General features: G+C 46.5%; 1 long non-coding RNA gene across 4 annotated transcripts; it reads right to left on the bottom strand.

Moving 5' to 3' along the window:
• Positions 1 to 12655: 12655 nt before the first annotated feature.
• LOC122209681 lies at positions 12656 to 18931 on the bottom strand. 4 transcript variants are annotated; one of them, XR_006197709.1, is made up of 4 exons: positions 18863 to 18931; positions 15535 to 15605; positions 13397 to 13590; positions 12656 to 12931 (listed from the first exon to the last, which is right to left on the bottom strand). It is a non-coding gene; the product is annotated as an uncharacterized LOC122209681 (long non-coding RNA). The 4 variants fall into 4 exon arrangements; XR_006197710.1 differs by lacking the exon at positions 18863 to 18931 and adding an exon at positions 17933 to 18645; XR_006197711.1 differs by lacking the exon at positions 18863 to 18931 and adding an exon at positions 18329 to 18644.
• Positions 18932 to 19299: the final 368 nt, after the last annotated feature.

Here is a 19299-nt window from a genome sequence, read left to right as displayed (position 1 = left end):
GCTTACACAACAGAAATTTCTTTCTCAGAGTTCTGGAAGTCCCACACCAAGGTGCTGGCAGGGTTGATTTCTCCTGAGGCCTCTCTCCTTGGCTTGCAGACAGCCTCCTTCTCACCGCATCCTTACAAGGTTGCCACTCTGCCTGTGTCATCTGTGTCCTAATCTCTTCCAGTAAGGACACCAGTCGCTTAGGACTGGGGCCCACCCATGAGATTTCATTTTACCTTAATTATCCCTTTTTTTTCTTTGTTTTTTAACATTTATTTATTTTTGAGACAGAGCATGAATGGGGGAGGGGCAGAGAGAGAGAGGGAGACACAGAATCGGAAGCAGGCTCCAGGCTCTGAGCCATCAGCCCAGAGCCCGACGCGGGGCTCAAACTCACGGACCGCGAGATCGATCGTGACCTGAGCTGAAGTCGGACGCTCAACCGACTGAGCCACCCAGGCGCCCCTTAATTATCTCTTTAAAAGACTTATCTCTAAAACACAGTCACATTCTGGGTCTCCTGGGTGGCTCAGTCGGTTAAGCATCCGACTCTCGATTTTGGTTCAGGTCATGATCTCACAGTCTGTGGGATTAAGTCTTACATCAGACTCTGTTCTGACAAAGTAGAGACTGCTTGGGATTCTCTCTCTCCCTCTCTCTCTCTCTCTCTGCCCTTCCCCCACTCATGCTTGCTCACTCTCTCTCAAAATAAATAAATAAACATTAAATACATACATACATACAGTCACATTCTGACATACTGGGGGTAGGACTTCAATATACGAATTTGAGGAGGTGAAGGCAATTCAGTACCTAACAGCGAGTGAATGAATGAATGAATGAATGAACGAACCAGTCCTCTGCTTGGTTTCTGAACAGGAGAGTGAGGACGGTCAGAGAAACACGAAGACTGAAGGAACAGAGGACAAAGGACAAGCAGCCACATTAGGAGAAAAGCCAGGACTTGACGTGTGTTAGTTTGTTTTTTTTTAAGGTTATTTATTTATTTTGAGAGAGACAGGGAGAGTGAGCAGGGGAGGGGCAGAGACAGAGAGGGAGAGAGAGAATCCCAAGCAGTCTCCACACTGTCAGCGGGAGCCACATGAGGAGTTCCATCCCACGGGCGGTGAGATCATGACCTGAGCCGAAACCTAAAGTCTAACACTTAACCGACTGAGCCACCCAGGTGCCCCCTGTGTGTTGGTTTTTCAAATCCCTCTTGGCCAATTCAAAATGTGTTTTTTTCTGGCTCTCTTAACTACTTCTGGAAACAATTCTATTAACTGCTGGCCTGCAGCAGCATGTGCTAGAGGAAAGCCCTGAACATGGACTCAGAAGAGCTGGGTTCTATCAGCCTCTCTGCTGGTTGACCTTAAGGAAGTCACCTCCCCACTCTGCACCTTATTTGCTTCATCTATAAAATGGAGATGAGAATCCTGCCCTTTCAGATAACTGCCCAGAGAAGTGAAGCGAGGCAAGCAGCGAACAGATGAGAGCATGTGGCAACAGGGCTTCGTAAACAGGAAATGTAGTATAAATAAAAACAGACGGTATTACTGTGAAGCTTGCAGTGAAAACCACTGCAGACAGCTCAGAGTTGGGACCTTCCGGCCATTTCAAAGGGTGCTTCGTTATTAAATTCCAGCCCCTTCCTGGTTGTTTCTCCCCCTCAACCCACCCCCCCCCCCCCCCCCCCCCCCGGGCAATCAGAGAGTACAAGGCTGGGAACAAGAAAGGCTTATAAAAAGGGACAGGGAGGGTGATCCTACCCGAGGTGGAGAGCTGGCCATTCCTGCCTCATCAAGGATTCTTTATAACAGAGGGGCCCCTGGGTAGTTCAGTTGGCTAAGCGTCCGACTCCTGATTTCAGCTCAGGTCATTATCTCACAGTTCAGGGTTTGAGCCCCACATCGGGCTCTGGCTGACAGCACAGAGCCTACCTGGGATTCTGTCTTTCTCCCTCTTTCTCTGCCCCTCCCCTGCTTGTGCTTTCTCTCTCTCTCAAAAAAAAATAAACCTTTAAAAAAAGGATTCCTTATAACATAGATACACAGATATAGATATATACAAAAAGCTGTAGCTGTTTAATGTATGCAACTTGATGTGTTTGGAGATAAGTGTATACCTGTGAAACGATCAACACTGTCAGGGTCATAAACTTACCCATTGCCTCCAAAAGCTTCCTCTGGTTCCTTTTGTTTTTTCCCTCTTATGGTAAGAACACATAACATAAAAAAAAAAAAAAAAAAAAAAAAAAAAAAAAAAGAACACATGATATAAGATCTACCCTCTTAGCCAATAGTTAAGTATATAATACAATATTGTTTAGCATAGGCCTTGTGCTGTACAATAGCTCTCCAGAACTTACTTATTTTGCATAACTGAAACTTTGTACCCTTTGACAAACATCTCCCCACTTCTCCTTCCCTCCTAGCCCCTGACAACCACCTCTCTGCTTCTGTGAGTTTGAGTGTGTCAGTTTCACATATAAGTGAGATCATGCAATATTTGACTTTCTGTGTCTGGCTTATTTCACTTAGCATAATGCTTTCCATGTCCATTCATGTTGCTGCAAATGACAGGATTTCCTTCTTTTTAGGGCCAAATAATATTCCATTATATATATATATATATATATATATATACACACACACACACACACACACACACACACACACACACATAACACACACATAACACATTTTCTTTATCATCAAGGATTCTTGGCATTAAGAGCTGTTTAATGGGTACTGTCCTTGCCAGATTCTATGCTAAACCCCCTCCAGGCATCAATATGCTAAATCTTCGAAGTACCCTCTGAGGTTGGAGCCATTACCTACCTACCCATTTTTCTGATAAAGAAACTGAGGCTCAAAGGAATCAAACTGCTCAGAGTCATATGGCTCTTAGGAGGCAGAATTGGGCCTAAATCAGCTCTTCTTTTAACTTCAACTTACTCTCACCCTCACAATTATACAAAACGCCCTAAGGTGTACCTGGCATTTAGGCGCTAAAGATATCTAAGATGTCTAAAGTCTCCTGTTTGAATCCCAGCTCTGACATTGCCCAGCTGTGGGACCTTGGACAAGTTACTTACCTTCTCAGAGGACCATCCTGACCATCTATCAACTCCACTACCACCCAAGCGGGAGTTGGGGATTGTTACCTAAACTCAGTTCCCTCCGCTGTAAAATGGGGATAACAGCCCATATCCAGTGTATAAAGCACATAGCCCAGCATTGGGCAGCTATCATTTCAAACATTATTATTTTACAATATTATACCTACACCCCATCCAGGGTAAGGAAGAAAAGCAGAGATAGAACCAGAGATTAGAAGAATAAATTAAAATTTTTTCACATTCAGCCCCTTTCAGAACTTAGGATCAAGAAAATAATTATCTCAACTAAAGATGTGTTGTTTTCCTTTGATTAGAAAACAAGAAATTGTGTGTAGCACTGTGTTTCCCTTTTTGCTTTGGCCGCCAGAAGGCTCAAAGCAAAATTTAATTTTTAAATCTTATTAAGAGTAACTGAATGAATCTGGGCTGTCTTCCTTTCTGTCATGCGCATTTAAAATTTTCTGTTCTATTGACTTTATTGTTCCTGTAACATTTAGAATTAATGTAAAACAATTGTTAATGCAACTGCTTGAACAATGGGTGAGATAAAAATGAACAAGACATATTATGTAGTTATAGTTTAAAACAGTGCATTTGAAATCAAAGCACTACCCGTTACTTGAATTTTAGACAAAGATAAAAGACACTGAGAAATCAGAGATGAATTTCAAAGTGGAATTAGTTCAGAAGAAGCATTTAGGGAGAAAAATTGTAAATCACCCCAGACCTCGTCAGTCCTGTTTGCAGGCAGAGGAAGGTCATCTTTGGTCCCTCTGGGCTCCACCCTGGCTGGCACTTAGCTATTTGAGTCCCAGCTCTCAGAGGAGCAGAGGCCTGCCCCTATGTTCCCATGCCTCAAGGGACTTCCTGTTTATCTTTCCGGATCTTGTGTCCATTCGCACAAGATGTGAATCAGCAGCAGAGGCCAGGATGACAGGAGCTATTTCTGTAAGTCAGTTCGATGTTAACCATGCTGGAGTGAAGAAAATTTACATTTAAATGAAACTTCGATCAAGTTCCCATTGTCTGGAATCTCCAGAAAGAGAAACTGTGGGTTTCTGTGAGAGAGTGTGTATGTGTTTACATCCAAATACGATATTCTCTGTAAAGAGGCTGTGAGAGGTGTCCTCATTTGGAGTTGGTGTAATGGCCAAAGATTGGAAACAATATAATTGATGGGAACTGGCAAAATATGATGGAAAAGGATGCAGGCGTTACTAAAGAATGAGGACACAATTAACTATGAAAAATATTTGGCGGTATCTAGTTACTCTCAACATACACCTGACCCGGGATTCTCATCCTCTGCTACCCTCAGGATAAAATCGAAAGTTCTTAGCCTGGTCCACATCAGGCTTCCTCAACATAGGCACTACTGACGATTGGGGCCAGATAGTCTCTGACGGTGGGGGAGGGGGCTGTCTTGTGAGTTGTAGGATGCAGAGGGCATGTCTGGACCCCACCCACCAGATGCCGACGACCGGACTCCCCTCTGCAAGGTGTGACGAGAGGGTCTCTAGTCATTGCTGAGTGCTGCTACCTGCAACAACACGACTGTATCTCACAAACATAATGTTTGGCTAAAAAAGCTAAACAAACACACGAAAAGAGTACATATTATTTATAAACCCATTTGGTTTGGGAGAGGACATTTAGGATGAGAGGAACGTTCTGTTTCTGGATTTAAGTAGTGATTACTTAGGTGTTTTTCACTTTGAAAGTCACTGTGCTGTGTGTGCACTTTCCTGTAATTACAATGTAATTCAATAAAATGTTTATTTTATTTATTTATTCAAGAATATTTATTTATTTTGGGGAAAGCACAAGTGGGGGAGGGGCAGACAAAGGGGGACAGAGGATCTGAAGCGGGCCCTGTGCTGACCGGCTGACAGCAGCGAGCTCCCGATGTGGGGCTTGAACTCACGAACCACAAGATCGAGACCTGAGCCAAAGTCAGCCGCTCAACTGACTGAGCTGCCCCAATAAAAAAAAATTTTTTTCATGAGGCATATCTAGATGGGTTGATATGGAAAGATCTCTAACATACATGGCAAGTGGAAACAAAGCAAGATGAAGAATGAACATGTCGTGATTCTGTTTGTAAAGGATCCCCAACAACATGGGGAGAGCCCACACGCTCCCCTTGGAAGTGTCGACCGTGAATCACTGCAGAGCAGTGGCCCTCATTAATCACACTGGAGTTACCCACACCCCATAACATCTGGACCCCGAGGGCATGTTCCAGAGAGGCTCCTGCCCACTGCCCAGAGAGACACTGGAATACTCACCACAGGGATTCTGAGATAGTAAACAGAAGCTCAGAGGGGTTAAGTGACTTGCTGAAGATCACACAGCCTGTGAATCAGAAAGCCAGGATCTTGGGACGCCTGGGTAGCTCAGTCAGTTGAGAGTCCGACTTCGGCTCAGGTCATGATCTCACGGCTCATGAGCACGAGCCCCACATCAGGCTCTGTGCTGACAGCTCAGAGCCTGGAGCCTGCTTCAGACTCTGTGTCTCCTTCTCTCTCTGCCCCTCCCAGGCTTGTGCTCTGTCTCTCAAAAAATAAACATTAAAAAAAAATTTTTTTTTTTTTTTTTAAAGAAAAAAGAAAGCCAGGATCTGCTCCCAGGTGCCCGAGAGCTGCTCTGAGGGCTCTAATGCTCTAGCGCTTTCTCCTGGCCCTGTACGTGGGTGGAAAATCCCACCCTGGCTGGCTAAGCACCTTCCCACCTGAGCTGCAGGAGGCAGCCTTCAGAGCAGGAGTCACTGCAGAGATCCACCACACAGGCTGAGGGTGACCTCTGCCAGCATATACCCTCCCCTGCCCAGACCCCAGTATGCACAATGTGTCTGTCTCCTTCCCAGCCTTGAGTTATTCCACAAAATCCCCCCTTTTATATTGCCTTATCCTTGGGAGGTACCAGCCTCAGGCAAAGGAAAAAAACCTACTCTCCCCTATGCTGTGGGCTCACCCAGAATCCCCCCTCTTCAGTGGGCTGGCCGCCCTGCCCACAGCCTGGCCTAACAGAGAAGCGATGATGGCAGACAGCCCGGGCAGGACAGATCCCAAGGCCTTGTTCGGGGGGGAAGCCAAGAGTGGTTCTTGCCTTTGGGAAGGGAGAAGATGTGAGTTGCCTGAAGAAGATCAAAGACAGCTCCATCCTCTGTGCAAGCGGTGAGCTACTCACACCTTAAAAGGGACAGATGAAATTAACATGGCAACTGTCCCCGGATTGACAAGAAAAGTCACCCACGGGCATGATCACACCTGAGAACCTCTTGCTGGAGCCTGAGCTGTGCCCTGCTTTCTCTTCTTTCGGTTTGGGATCACCCACCCAAAAACTCAAATTCCTTCTCATATTGAAAATAATGATAATAGTAACAATAATAACAGGGCTCTCGCTATTGAGACTGGTGGGCATTACTCAGGTAAGTGCTTTACATCTAGTGACGTGTCTCATCTTCCCACTTCCCAAAAAGCCTGAGAAGGAGGTTCTATTGTTAGCCCAGTTTTGCTAATGGGGAAACTGAGGTGCAGAGAAAGAATGCAGGTCAGGGGTCACAAACTCAAATGCCTCCAGGAGCACGCAGGCAATATAAATGGGGGCAATGGGAGGATATAAGATATCAGTCTGGATTAGTGAGGACTGTATGAACTGAGAATAAAGGCGACAGCCCCTCCTCAGTCCCATCCTTAGGACTGCCACTTGGGAATGTGGCCCCAGTGTAGCCAGATCTCATTTTTCAAGTGAAAATATAAATTTGTATTTGAATGTGAATATGACATCTTCCCACTTTTGTTAGCAGCTAAATCACTTAGGATTAGGATTTCCTCCTTATGACAAAACCTCAAAACAAGAAGGCTAAGATAAAAGTATCAGAAAGTATCTGGAGAATCAACAGCTCAGAGCTGGGATGGAGACTCCAAGCGTCAGCAGGGACCCAGACACTATATTCCTGCTCAGCATCCTCAGCTCACGACTTTCATCATCATGGTCACCTCATGGACCAAAATGGCTGCTGGTGCTCTGGTCATCTCTCAAGAGAGGGCAAATGAGCAATCGCCGAGCAGATCACTTGATTCCCGCCCCCCCCCCCCCCCCAACCGCTACACTTGGCCTTAGTAGGCATTTGAATCTCTACGCCTTGGTAAATCTAGGGTGGAAAACAAAACCAAATTCCATGTTAGTAGCCTCTCTTTTATTTATTTTTTAATGTTTTTATTTATTTTTGCGACAGAGAGAGACAGAACATGAGCAGGAGAGGGCCAGAGAGAGAGAGGGAGACAAGAATCGGAAGCAGGCTCCAGGCGCTGAGCTGTCAGCACAGAGCCCGATGCGGGGCTCGAACCCACAGACTGTGTGATCATGACCTGAGCTGAAGGTGGACGCCCAACCGACGAGCCACCCAGGTGCCCCCATGTTAGCCTCTCTTAATGGGGCTCCATCTCACTCACAGAAGGTTGATAGGGACTAATCTGATTATTATCCAAGAACCTGGGATGAATCTCCCATTAGCTAAAAGTCTGGGATTGCATGTAAGATCAAACTCCTTGCCATCAATTGAAAAACTTTGCCACAGTATTTTGCAGCATCTCTAATCAAGAGATGGAGTCTACTTCTCTATCTCCTGCCCCTGTGCTGAACCCAATATTTCCTTTGACCAGTGGAATGTAGCAGAGGTGGTGTGTGAGTTCTTGGGCCTGGGCCCTACAGCTTCCACTTTTGCTCTCTTAGAACCCAGAGACTGCCATGCTGTGAAGGAGCCTGGGATGGAAGGCGACATGAAGAGAGGCCTGGCCATCTGGTGGCCCCGGACAAGCCCAGACCCCAGTGGATCTGCCAGCTGAATGCGGCTGCCTGAGTGAGCCCTGATAAGACCATCAAAAGAACCGCCTGGTCGGGGTGCCTGGGTGGCTCAGTCAGTTAAGCGTCCGACTTCAGCTCAGGTCATGATCTCACGGCTCATGAGTTCGAGCCCTGTGTCGGGCTCTATGCTGACAGCTCAGAGCCTGGAGCCTGCTTGGGATTCTGTGTCTCCCTCTCTCTCTCTGCCCCTCCTCTGCTTGCATTCTGTCTCTATCTCAAAAATAAATACACATCAAAAAAAGAAAAGAACTGCCTGGTCAACCCATAGGAATTGTGAAAAATAATAAATGGTCACTCTGTGAAGCCACTACTACAATTTGGGATGCTTTATTAAGCAGCAGTATCTAGCGGATACATTCTTCATCTCTGTCTACCTTCCTGTCCCAGATCCTTACCAGGGTCTATAGCATTGACTCCACCCCTAGAGTAAGACATCTCTTCCACCATCCCTCTTGATGCCAGTTTGGATACTTGAACCTGGTCCCTTCCCAGCTCCCACCTCCCACCATGGCCCTCTTTTCTGATCATCTCAGATGATTTGCTGATTTGAGAACCTATCTGTATCAGGTTTTTTTTTTTTTTTAATTTTGTAATATTTACTTACTGTGAGAGAGATAGAGACAGAGTGTGAGCAGGGAAGGGGCAGAGAGTGAGGGAGACACAGAACCCGAAGCAGGCTCCGAGCTGCCAGCACAGAGCCCGACGTGGGGCTCGAACCCACGAACCGCAAGATCACGACCTGAGCCAAAGTCACACACTTAACCAAGCCACCCAGGTGCCCCCCTATCTGTATTAGTCTTATAGGGTTGCCATAACAAAATGCCACCAGATAGACTGGGTGGCTTAAACAACAGAAGTTTATTTTCTAATAGTTCTGGAGGCTGGAGGTCCAAGATCAGGTGCCAGCATGGCTGGTTTCTCCTTGGCTTGAGGTGACCACCTTCTCACTGTGTCTTCGCATGGTCTTTTCTCTGTTCATACGCATGGCTGGTGTCTCTCTCTCTCTTCTTAGAAAGACACCAGTCCTATTGGATTAGAGACCTACCCTGATAGCCTGTTTTTAACTTAATCACCTCTTTAAGACTATCTTCAAATATAGTTACATTCTGAATCCTGGGAGTTAGGGCTTCAACATATGAATTTTGGCGGCGGGGGGGGGGGGGGGGGGGAGGGACACAATTCAGTCCATAATACTGCCCGTCTCCCCAGTCACCTGCTCCTTAAATAAAGGTGGAATTCAGGTTTCATCACAGAAACTCTTGTGTTTTTTATAGATGAGTGTATGTATAATTGGTTGAATGTGACATATATGGTTTATTGGAGTAGGTGTTCAATGTATTAGAAAAATACGTTGTAACTAGCACTGAACCAACGGTTTTACAGATGGTTGTTTGGAATAAGGCTACAGACAAAAGTCAACATTAAGAAAAAACAGATGAAATGAATAAGGCACACTGATGTAGCAAAGACAGTCAAGGTGGCAGCTCAAGGGCCAGAGTTGAGGAAACCTGATACTAAGAAAGCCAGCTCTGCAGGCTGGTGACCCTGAGCTTCTTTCCTGGCACTGGTGCTCATTAGCTGTAAGACCCTGGGCAGGCCGCTCAGCCTGTTCATAGCCCTGGTTTACTCATTTATCTAATGAGGATGCCAAACAGACCTGCTCCAGGTGGCTGTTCGGAGCATCACATCAGCCTCTTGAGGCACGAGGCACAGCATGTGGCTTGGGGACCAGGGCCAATCCTGACTCTGCTGCTTACCAGCTGTGTGGCCTTTAGCAAGTTATTTGCCTCTCTGAGCCTGCTTCCTCTTCTATAAGAAGGGCATAATGGTACCTAACTGCTCGGGTGGTCAAGAGGATTCAGTGAGTTAATTCACCTTCTGAGTGATGTCTGGTACACTGTGAGTGTTTGATCAATATCATTATTATTAGTTACTCTGGGGACAGCTCTGGACACCAGCTGAAATGGTCCCTCAGAGAGGCCTTCATCAGGGGCAAGTCCCAGCTCCAGGCCAAGCCCTTTCCAATGAGGCTGATGTCAGAATTCCTTAAACTCCATATCCTGCCATTGTCCCCAACACTCCAGCTCCAAGGCGGGAGATGATGTCATGGGAACTGATGGGTTTTTTCCTAAAGGGATGGGCAAGGGTGGGTGGGGAGGGGCCTTGCTAAGGCAGCCCTTCTCTCCCGCTCCTGGTCTCAGGGGGGGAAGCTTGGCCCTGAAGATCTTCACTTCTGTCTCGTAGGATTCTGCATTATATGAACTTTTTATTTTATTTATTTTTATTACATCTATGATCACAAACAAGAAAGCTATTTTCATTTTTCCCCTCCTCCCACCAAAGCTATTTTCATTTTGAAAAATGAATCCAAGGCCAGTTTGACCCTTCTAGATTCCCAGGGTCAGTTCTGATTTATCTGGGTCACTTGCTCCTTGGCCTGGCTCTCTGCAAAAATAATTTAACAGAACCAGGATACTTCAGGGGTTCCTTCACTGAAGACCACTCTGACTCTAAAGTGGAAATAAGACCACTAGCTACCTCCTAGGCCCAAACGAGTCATAGACTTAAAAGTATTTGGCACATAATGAGCACTGAATAAATGGCACCTTTATTATTATTCATGAATGTCAATCATGTTCTGTGCCCAAAACCTTCCATGCTTGATTTTATATAATCCTCACAAGGACCTCAAAGGGGGTTCCCATTTTACAGATAAGGAAACTGAGGCTCAGAGAGATAAAGGGACTTTACTCAAAGTTCTGAAGTCAAACTACATTGTGTCGTCTGCGATGTCATTTCCTTTGGGAGGCTTGCTTCCCCTGCTCCTTCCCAGCACTGTCCCCCTGGTGGCTAATTCTCTCTTACCTTGCTCAGAGCTCTTTGTCCCTACCTTCACATGGGAATCATCTGGGAGGCTTTTAAAAATCTTTTTCTTGAGCTCCACACTGATCAACGACATCAGAATCTCTGGGGTTGTGACAGTCACTTAGGAGCATGATGGGGAGTGATACTGGGACCTGAGTTATTAATGCTACCCACGTGATTCTAATGTGCAGCTAACATTGAGAACAGGTGTTTTAGAGTGATTGGTAGGTCTGTCTTCCCTTTCTTATAAGAAGGGTCAAAAAATAGGGTGACTAATGTCCAGTTTGCTCCGGACTGAGGAAGTGTCCTGGGACACAGGATTTTCAGTGCTGAAACTTAGAAAGCCCTGGGCAGACTGAGACATGTTGGTCACCTTGGCCAAAGCCAGGCCCCACAGTCAGCAAGACCCAGTGGCTCCAGGTGCCAGGCCAGTAACTACATGTGTGAAGTAGCTGGTGGAAGGTGACAGAGGATGGTATCTGAGAGTGGACAAAGAGAGAGTGTCCTGCTAGAACCTTTACATTTCAGTGAAATCAACGTACCAAACAGGGCCTACGGGCGAGCCAGACCCATTTGTTTTAAACCCAACAGATGAACTTCACCTTCTACTCTAGAGCCACCAGGAGAATCTTCCACCTACAGTGGGGTCTTGGTGGACCAATGGTTTTCAAGCCCCTGGTGGGGTCACCTGGGTAACTTCCAAAAAAAAAAAAAAAAAAAACCATGATGCTCAGCTCCAGCCCAGACCAATTGAATCACAGTCCCTACGGGTGGGACCCAAGCATCAATATTTTAAAAAAATCCCCCTCCCCAGGTCACTATAATGTCTGGCTAGGGCTGAAGATGGCTGGGATAAATGATGACCAAATGAAGGAGGAAAAATGGGCTTCTCTACATCTTCAGTGTCTCTCTGATGTCCTTGATGTCTGACTTATAAGGTTTGGGGAGCATTTCTGTTCTACCTGCTTTCTACCGTCACAAGCAAAAATGAATGCTGAAGCAACCAAGATGTCCTTCAGTAGGTGAATGGATAAATGAACTATGGTTACATCCAGATGAGAGAATATTATTCAGCGCTAAAAAGAAATGCACTCTCAAGCCATGCAAAAACATGGAGGAATCTTAAATGCATATTACTAAGTGAAAGAAGCCAGTCTGAAAAGGACTGTATGATTCCAACTATATGACCTTTTGGAAAAGCCAAAACTATGGAGACATTGAAAAGATCAGTGGTCGGGTTACCTGGGTGGCTCAGTCAGTTAAGTGTCCAACTCTTGATTTCAGCTCAGGTCATGATCTCACAGATTGTGTATGGCTGTGCACTGACAGTGTGGAGCCTGCTTGGGATTCTCTCTCTCCCTCTCTGCCCCTCCCCCACTCATTCTCTCTTTAAAAAAATTAATAAGCATTAAAAAAAAATCAGTAGTTACCAGATGTTATGGAAAAAGAAGGGATGAATAGACTAGACACAGAGGGTTTTCAGGGCACTGAAAATACTCTGTATGATACTCTAATGGTGGATATATGTCATTGTACATTCGTCCAAATTCATAGAATGCACAACCCAAGAATGAACCCTGAGGTTAAAACCATGAACTTTGGGTAATAACGATGCATTAATATAGGTTCGTCAATTATAACAAATGTACCACTCTGGTGGGGAATGTGGATATGGGGAAGGCTATCCACATGTGGGGACAGGGGGTATAAATGGAATCTCTGTGCCTTTCGGTCAATTTTGTTGTGAACCTAAAACTGCTTCTAAAAGAATAAACTCTCTTAAAAACAATCCATACAGAACAAGGACTTCCAATTCATTCATTCATCAAGCACCGCTGAGCCCCAGCACCTAGCCCAGCTGTCAGTGATCACCACCAGCCTAGTGGCTTCTGTTGTGTGACACTGGGCAACGCACTTAACTTCCCTGTCCCTCACGTCTAACATCAACAAAGATGTGTAGGTCTCTAGCCCCATGGCCATTCCGAGTAAGGCTAGGGATCCAGGGTCCCGAGCCTCTGGGCCTCTTCATGTGGAGAGAGACTTTGCACAATGGAAGGAAGACAGGAGGGTTTTCTGGCATCGGAACACCTTGTTCAAAAGAGAGGAGGAAAAGGTCTCTGAGTCATTGGAGGAAATTACCATGTTCAGTGGAGAGGGATAAAACAATGTGTGTATATGTGTGCCCACGCATGTGGATACGTGTGATTCTACACATGGAAGTGGAGGGGGTGTGTGTGAGGGTGTGTATGTCTGGAGTATGTGCATGTGTGTACATGCTTATGTGCAAATATGTATGCACGTATATGTGAACGTGCATGAGGACTTGGTGTCAATATGAGGATGTAAACATGTGACTGTCACTGTATGCCTGTATGTGAATTGTGGACGTGTGTGTGATGAATGTATGTATAATGTGTGAATATGTATGCACCCACATATTTGTGTGAATGAGTGTGTATGAGGTTGTGTGTCACTCCCCGGCTGTCGTGGGCAAGTTATTCAACTATTCTGTGCCTCTGTGTCCCTATGTCTAAAGTGAGGATAAGTACTTACTCTGGTGGATTGAAGGTGGCTGCAAATCCTTTGCTAGTCCTGCCTCCAGGAGGTGGAGTCACTTCCTCTTGAACCTGGGCTGGACTTGTGATCTGTTCTGACCAATGGAATCCGGACCTTAGGAGATCTGCCGTTCTTCTGCATTTGCAAACATGACACTGCCTCTTGGAACCCAGTGGCTGAGCTGTGAGATGCTAGAACCGAAAAGTAAGGCCATGAGGAGGGAAACCAGCGCGTGTGGGTTGTCAGTGCCAGCTGAGTTCACAGCGCACAGTAGCACCAACTGCCCTTTGCTGTAGAGGACCGTGGTCCTAGCTGACATCACGAGGAGCAGAACTGCCAGCAGAACTCAGTTAACACACAGAAATCATAAGAGACAATAATAGCAGTGGCCGTTTTTAAGCCATTAGGTTTCAGGATGGTTAGCTACGCAGCAGGCATGCCTTGTAAAATTTTTAAGCACTTATAACTGAAGTTGGCAAGCTTTTCCTGCAAAGGGCCAGGTAGTAAATATCTCGGGTTTTGCAGGTGATGCAGTCATTCTCACAACTACTCAACTCTGAAATGTAGTGCAAAAGCAGCCAGAGGTAATGCGTTAATGAATAAGCATGGCTGTGTTCCAATAAAACTTTATTTACACAAACAGGTGGCAGGCTGGATCTGGCCCCCTGACAGTCAAATGTTTGCCCAGAGCTTGAAAGTTGCCTGGGATCTGGTGAGTGCTTTAAAGTGTTGGCTACGAGGCGCCTGGGTGGCTCAGTCGGCTAAGCGTCTGACTTCGGCTCAGGTCATGATCTCATGGTTCGTGAGTTTGAGCCCTGCCATCAGGCTTTCTGCTGCCAGCGAGGAACCCGCTTTGGATCCTCTGTCCCCCTCTCCCTGCCCCTCCCTCTCTCATGCTCTCTCTCTCTCAAAAATAAAAATAAATAACTATAATGTGTTAGCTATGAGTGTATGTGTTAAAGAGAGTGTATGTCTATGCACCCACGTGCATACGGGCATGTCTGCATGTGAAGCATGTGCCAGAATGAGTGTAAATGTGTCTATATGCAGAATCCGTTTAGTCCTTCTGTAAGACAAAGCAATAGGTTCATATCAGCTAACTTTTTTTTTTAACTTTTTGGTAATGTTTTATTTATTTTTGAGAGAGAGTGAGAGCATGAGCAGGGGAGGGGCAGAGACAGAGGGAGACACAGAATCCGAAGCAGGCTCCAGGCTCTGAGCTGTCAGCACAGAGCCTAGCTCAGGCCTTGAACCCACAAACAGTGAGATTATGACCTGAGCCGAAGTCAGATGCTTAACCGACTGAGCCACCCAGGCACCCCTCAGCTAACATTTCAACGCAGCTACCTCAGGCCTTCCTGCTTCTATTCTGGGGAGAAAGGGAAGCATGGTACAAAGCCAAGGGAAGAAAGAGCTGGTATGTCCCTATCGTTTTCATCTGGGTTAAGTTTGGAGGGAAGCCATCATCTGTCAGTGGCTGGGCTACTGTAGGGCAGGCAGCCCACGCCTTCCCGTCCGCTGAAAGGAGAAGTCAGTCCTCTGGGGAGAGGGGGAGGGGATGCTGTAAAAATGAAAAAGGAACACTGGAACTTTTAAGGAGGAGCTTGGGAACTGGAGAGAAAGCTATCCCCACCCCACCCCCCCACCCCCCTACAGTGGGTGGCTTTTCCAGGCAACTTGTCAACATCTGCTTGCTGGTTTCATTCTGATCTCCCACTGTGGGCCTCACGAGGGGTGACTTCCTGCATGACTAACCTCCCTGGCTCGGTTTGCAAGGGCCAGAAATGAGTGTTAGCGTTGTAGCCAGATGTGGATTCAAATTCCTGTTTGCACTTACTTACACAGGGCATGTGGCCTCCTTTTGCTGAGCCTCAGTTTCCTCACCTGTAACATGGGGATGATATTACTACTACCTCCCAGGACTGTTGCAACGGTCAAGTGAGGGTGGTGTGTGTCTAGCATTTTGGCAGAGAGCTTTGCACATAGCAGGTGCTCTGCAGGGTGACGTCCAGAGGCAGACCCTCATGGTTAGCGTGCCCGCCGGGCTTCAGAATTTCGGGGAAGCCTTCTCTAACCCCCTGGGCTGCCATAAAGTCCCTTCTGATTTAGAAACCTCTTTCCTTCAAAGCACTCACCGCTGCTAGTTATTCTGCGCTCATCGGCATGCTTATTTGTCGAGCAGCAGTCTCCTCTGACGGACTGAAAGCTGTAGGCAAAGACGAGATGGAGTCCGTTTTGCTAACCACGCAATCCCCAGTGCCAATAAGGGCCCTGGCACGTGGTTGGCACTCAATGATTATTTACTGCACGTGTGAATGCCGATGGAGCATTTCGTGACTGGGGAGTCCTTGGGGTCCGAGGAGAGAGCATCTTCTCTCCATCTACTTCAAACACATCAAGATAAGAGGCTTGCAGTGGGGTCTTCCAAAATGGGGTGATGATAGGAGCCCTCTTCAGCGTCCTGTTGTATTGATAGGTTAAGCTGGGCTTTTCTGCAGTCACAAAAAATCCCAGTGTTTCATTTCAGAAGGCTAACACCACAGAGGTTTGTTTTTCACTCATACAAAGGCCACGATGAATCAGGTGACCGTCAAGGGCAGCTGTGCTCTTTGTGGTGACTCAGTTCCATCTTGTGATGGCTTTCACGCGTGACCTTTAGGGCTTCTGCAGGATCATGTACAAGTCCCTTGTGCTCCCTGCCCATTGCTCAGAACCAGTCAGCTGGCCCTGGCAAATGGCAGCAGGGTGGGAAATACAGGGTTACTCAAGGATATTCAGTGAGCAGGAATGTCTCTGCCGCGAACGTGGGAAGGGCTCAGACGTCTCGGCTGGTCTCCTGGGTCTGGGTTTAATGATAGGACAGCCAAATGCATTTCGAATACTTGGAAAATGGAGATCCCTACTAATTAGACTGCTTTTGAAAACCAGGTATTTATCAGAGGAAAAATAATCAATCATTGCAAAGCCTTTACTTAAGGTACGAGGAGCAGTGTTTCCAGTCTGCAGTTTCTTGCCATGCAAGACCCTGAGGGCCCCCCATCTCCAGATGCCACACCATTTTCCTCCACGGTTGAAATATGTCTTAGTAGTTTTGATAAGGATCGACAGTCGCCCATCAGAGGCTTAGCTCCTAATTCGAGGGGACCAGTGATTAAATAAACCGTGAAGACAAAAATCTTTTGCCGAGATAAGGTCATTACAACCTTTTAGTTTGAGTCTGGTACACAGTAGGACTCCTAGTTTCCACCACCACCCCCCTACGACATCGGGCTTCACTGGAAGGCGCCTTGATGGACTTTACTTTTTTTTTTTTTTTTAAGTGGTAGCTCAAAGTCACTGCATCTAAGATGGTAATGGGGGGAAGGGGAGGAGAGAGACTGAGACAAAGTGTGGGCAAAACCATTGAATATTCATGAAAAGAGCCAGCAGTTTGTAAAGACAGGCTGTATATGATGTGTGTTCTCACCAGGCTAGAAGACAAAATCAGAAGGGCAGTGTGCCTCTGAATAGAGACGCTGGGTGGGTTTTTTTTGTTTTGTTTTGTTTTTTTCTGCTGAGAAGTTTCAGGATGACTCTGATGCCTTTTATAAATTAATTTAAAAAAAATTTTTTTTAACGTTTATTTATTTTTCAGACAGAGAGAGACACAGCATGGATGGGGGAGGGGCAGAGAGAGAGGGAAACACAGAATCTGAAGCAGGCTCCAGGCTCTGAGCCATCAGCCCAGAGCCTGACGCGGGGCTGGAACCCGCGGACCGCGAGATCGTGACCTGAGCCGAAGTCGGACGCTTAACCGACTGAGCCACCCAGGCGCCCCTAAATTAATTTTTTTTTTAACTGTTTCTATCTCCCTGGGGTTGGAGAAAAGGGGGAGTGCCAAAGGAATTAAATCCTATGCCTGCTTGATATTATTTTGCCCCGTATCTCCCAGCTGAAGAATTCTATCCTGGGCTTCTATTTCTGTCCCGCCACCACCACTACGGCCAATCACCTCTTTTCGCTGTCTCTACCGCAAAGCAAACCTCACACATACCAGCTGGAGGTTCCAGGTTCTCGGACCTAAGGGCCATCTCACTAAAGGAAGTGGTTCACCACCCTGGCGGCCTTCTAGAATCATCAGGGGAGCGGCAAAAAGTACCCACACCTGGGCCGCACTCCCCGCGCTTCTGACCTCATCGGGCCAGGGTGGAGTCCCGAGCGTGGATAATTTCACAAAGCCCCTCATAGGTTGTTAGAGAGCCAGGACTGAGAACTACGAGCTTTCACTAAGCTTTCTGCCTCGGACTCAAGCCACGAAAATGAAATTTCGTTTGAGAAATGAAACAGAGAAAGCTTGTAAGAAAATGACATAGTTCAGAGGAAAGAGACACGGGGGTGCTGGATCCTCTCTCTGGGCGTCCTCTCTCCTGGAAACACGTATAACAAGTACTCACAGCTGCAGCTCACTCACAGGCCTGAAGAAAAAGGTTGGCGGTGGGGGGAGGTGCCGGGCAGAGAGCCAGATGGTGACCATCCCCTAAGAAATGGATTTACCTTCTTCCTGTTCCACAGATGCTGGGGCGCTGCTCCTGAGACAGCAGCTAACACTTGGAGGGCACTTCTCAAGTTCGCATGCATCGCTCTTTGATGCTCCCAACCAACCTCTAAAGGGCAGGATTCTCCTCCTTCATCGCCGCCCCCCGCCCTCCCGGCGATTTTGCAAACGAGGAAATTAATGTCCAGATAAGTTAACTGACTTGCCCAAGAGATTACAGCCACTGAATGGTGGAGCTGGGACTTTAGTTCTAACATTTACTGCGCATTTACTATATGCAAAGACTTAGACAAGTATAAATGATATAACTATGAAATTATATATTCCCTGATTACATCTTTGACACCACCTTCGGCTATTTGTTCTTAGCATTTCTGTGGCAGAATCTTATTTACCCACTAATATCCATTCTTCCATTATATTTGGCTTGGGCAGCTGTATGCCATGGGGCAGGCTTTCTCCTCCAGCTTTCCTCACAGCTAGGCGTGGTCACGTGACACCATCCTGACCAATGAGATGTAAGAAGACGGCTACTACGTTCCCTAATCCTGGCCAATGAGATGTAAGACGACGTATACTACGTTCCCTAATCCATTCTCTCTTCTCCTTGTATTAAACAATGCCTGGAACTGTAGTAGCAACTGTGGGATCTGGAGATGACAAGTATGATGATAAAAATGAAAATACCCAGGGGCACCTGGGTGACTCAGTTGTTCAAGCGTCAGACTTCGCTCAGGTCATGACCTCATGGTTTGTGAGTTCCAGTCCCTGCTACGGGCTCTGTGCGGACAGCTCAGAGCCTGGAGTCTGCTTCAGATTCTGTCTCGCTGTCTCTATGCCTCAAAAATAAATTTAAAGAATTAAAAAAAAATATTTTTAAATAAATAAATACACATTTTAAAAAATGTTGGGGGGGGCAGTGAAAATACCCAGAATGACAGAGCAGAAAGATGCCTGGGTCCGTGATTCATCCCTGAACTGCTGGCTGTGCACCTCCAGGCTCTGGCTGTTGAGGAAAAACAAGCCTCTGTTTAAGTCACCGTAGGTTAGGTTTTTATAAATTGTGACCTAATCTATGTCTAAGTGACACAGTCTCCTGCATGCCCTTCATCACTATGGTGGGTCTTTTCCTTTACAGTTGAGCACCCCACCCACCAGCTCAACAGCAGGCAGCATCTGACTGCAGCTGAAGCTTAGCCACTTGGGGCACATTGAATCAGTGTCCTAATTGTATTACCTTTGAGACCTGTGGCATTTTTGTCACCCGAATCAGCACTTTCGTTTTCCCAGATTCCATTTGTTTTTACAAGATAAGGGTGAATGTAGGAACACAGTCAACTGTGTAAACAATCTGCACAAAGATGGC

The sequence above is a fragment of the Panthera leo genome, chromosome E3, assembly GCF_018350215.1.
Source record: "Panthera leo isolate Ple1 chromosome E3, P.leo_Ple1_pat1.1, whole genome shotgun sequence".
Lineage (NCBI taxonomy): Eukaryota > Metazoa > Chordata > Mammalia > Carnivora > Felidae > Panthera > Panthera leo.
This window is presented reverse-complemented; position numbering and strand designations above follow the sequence as displayed.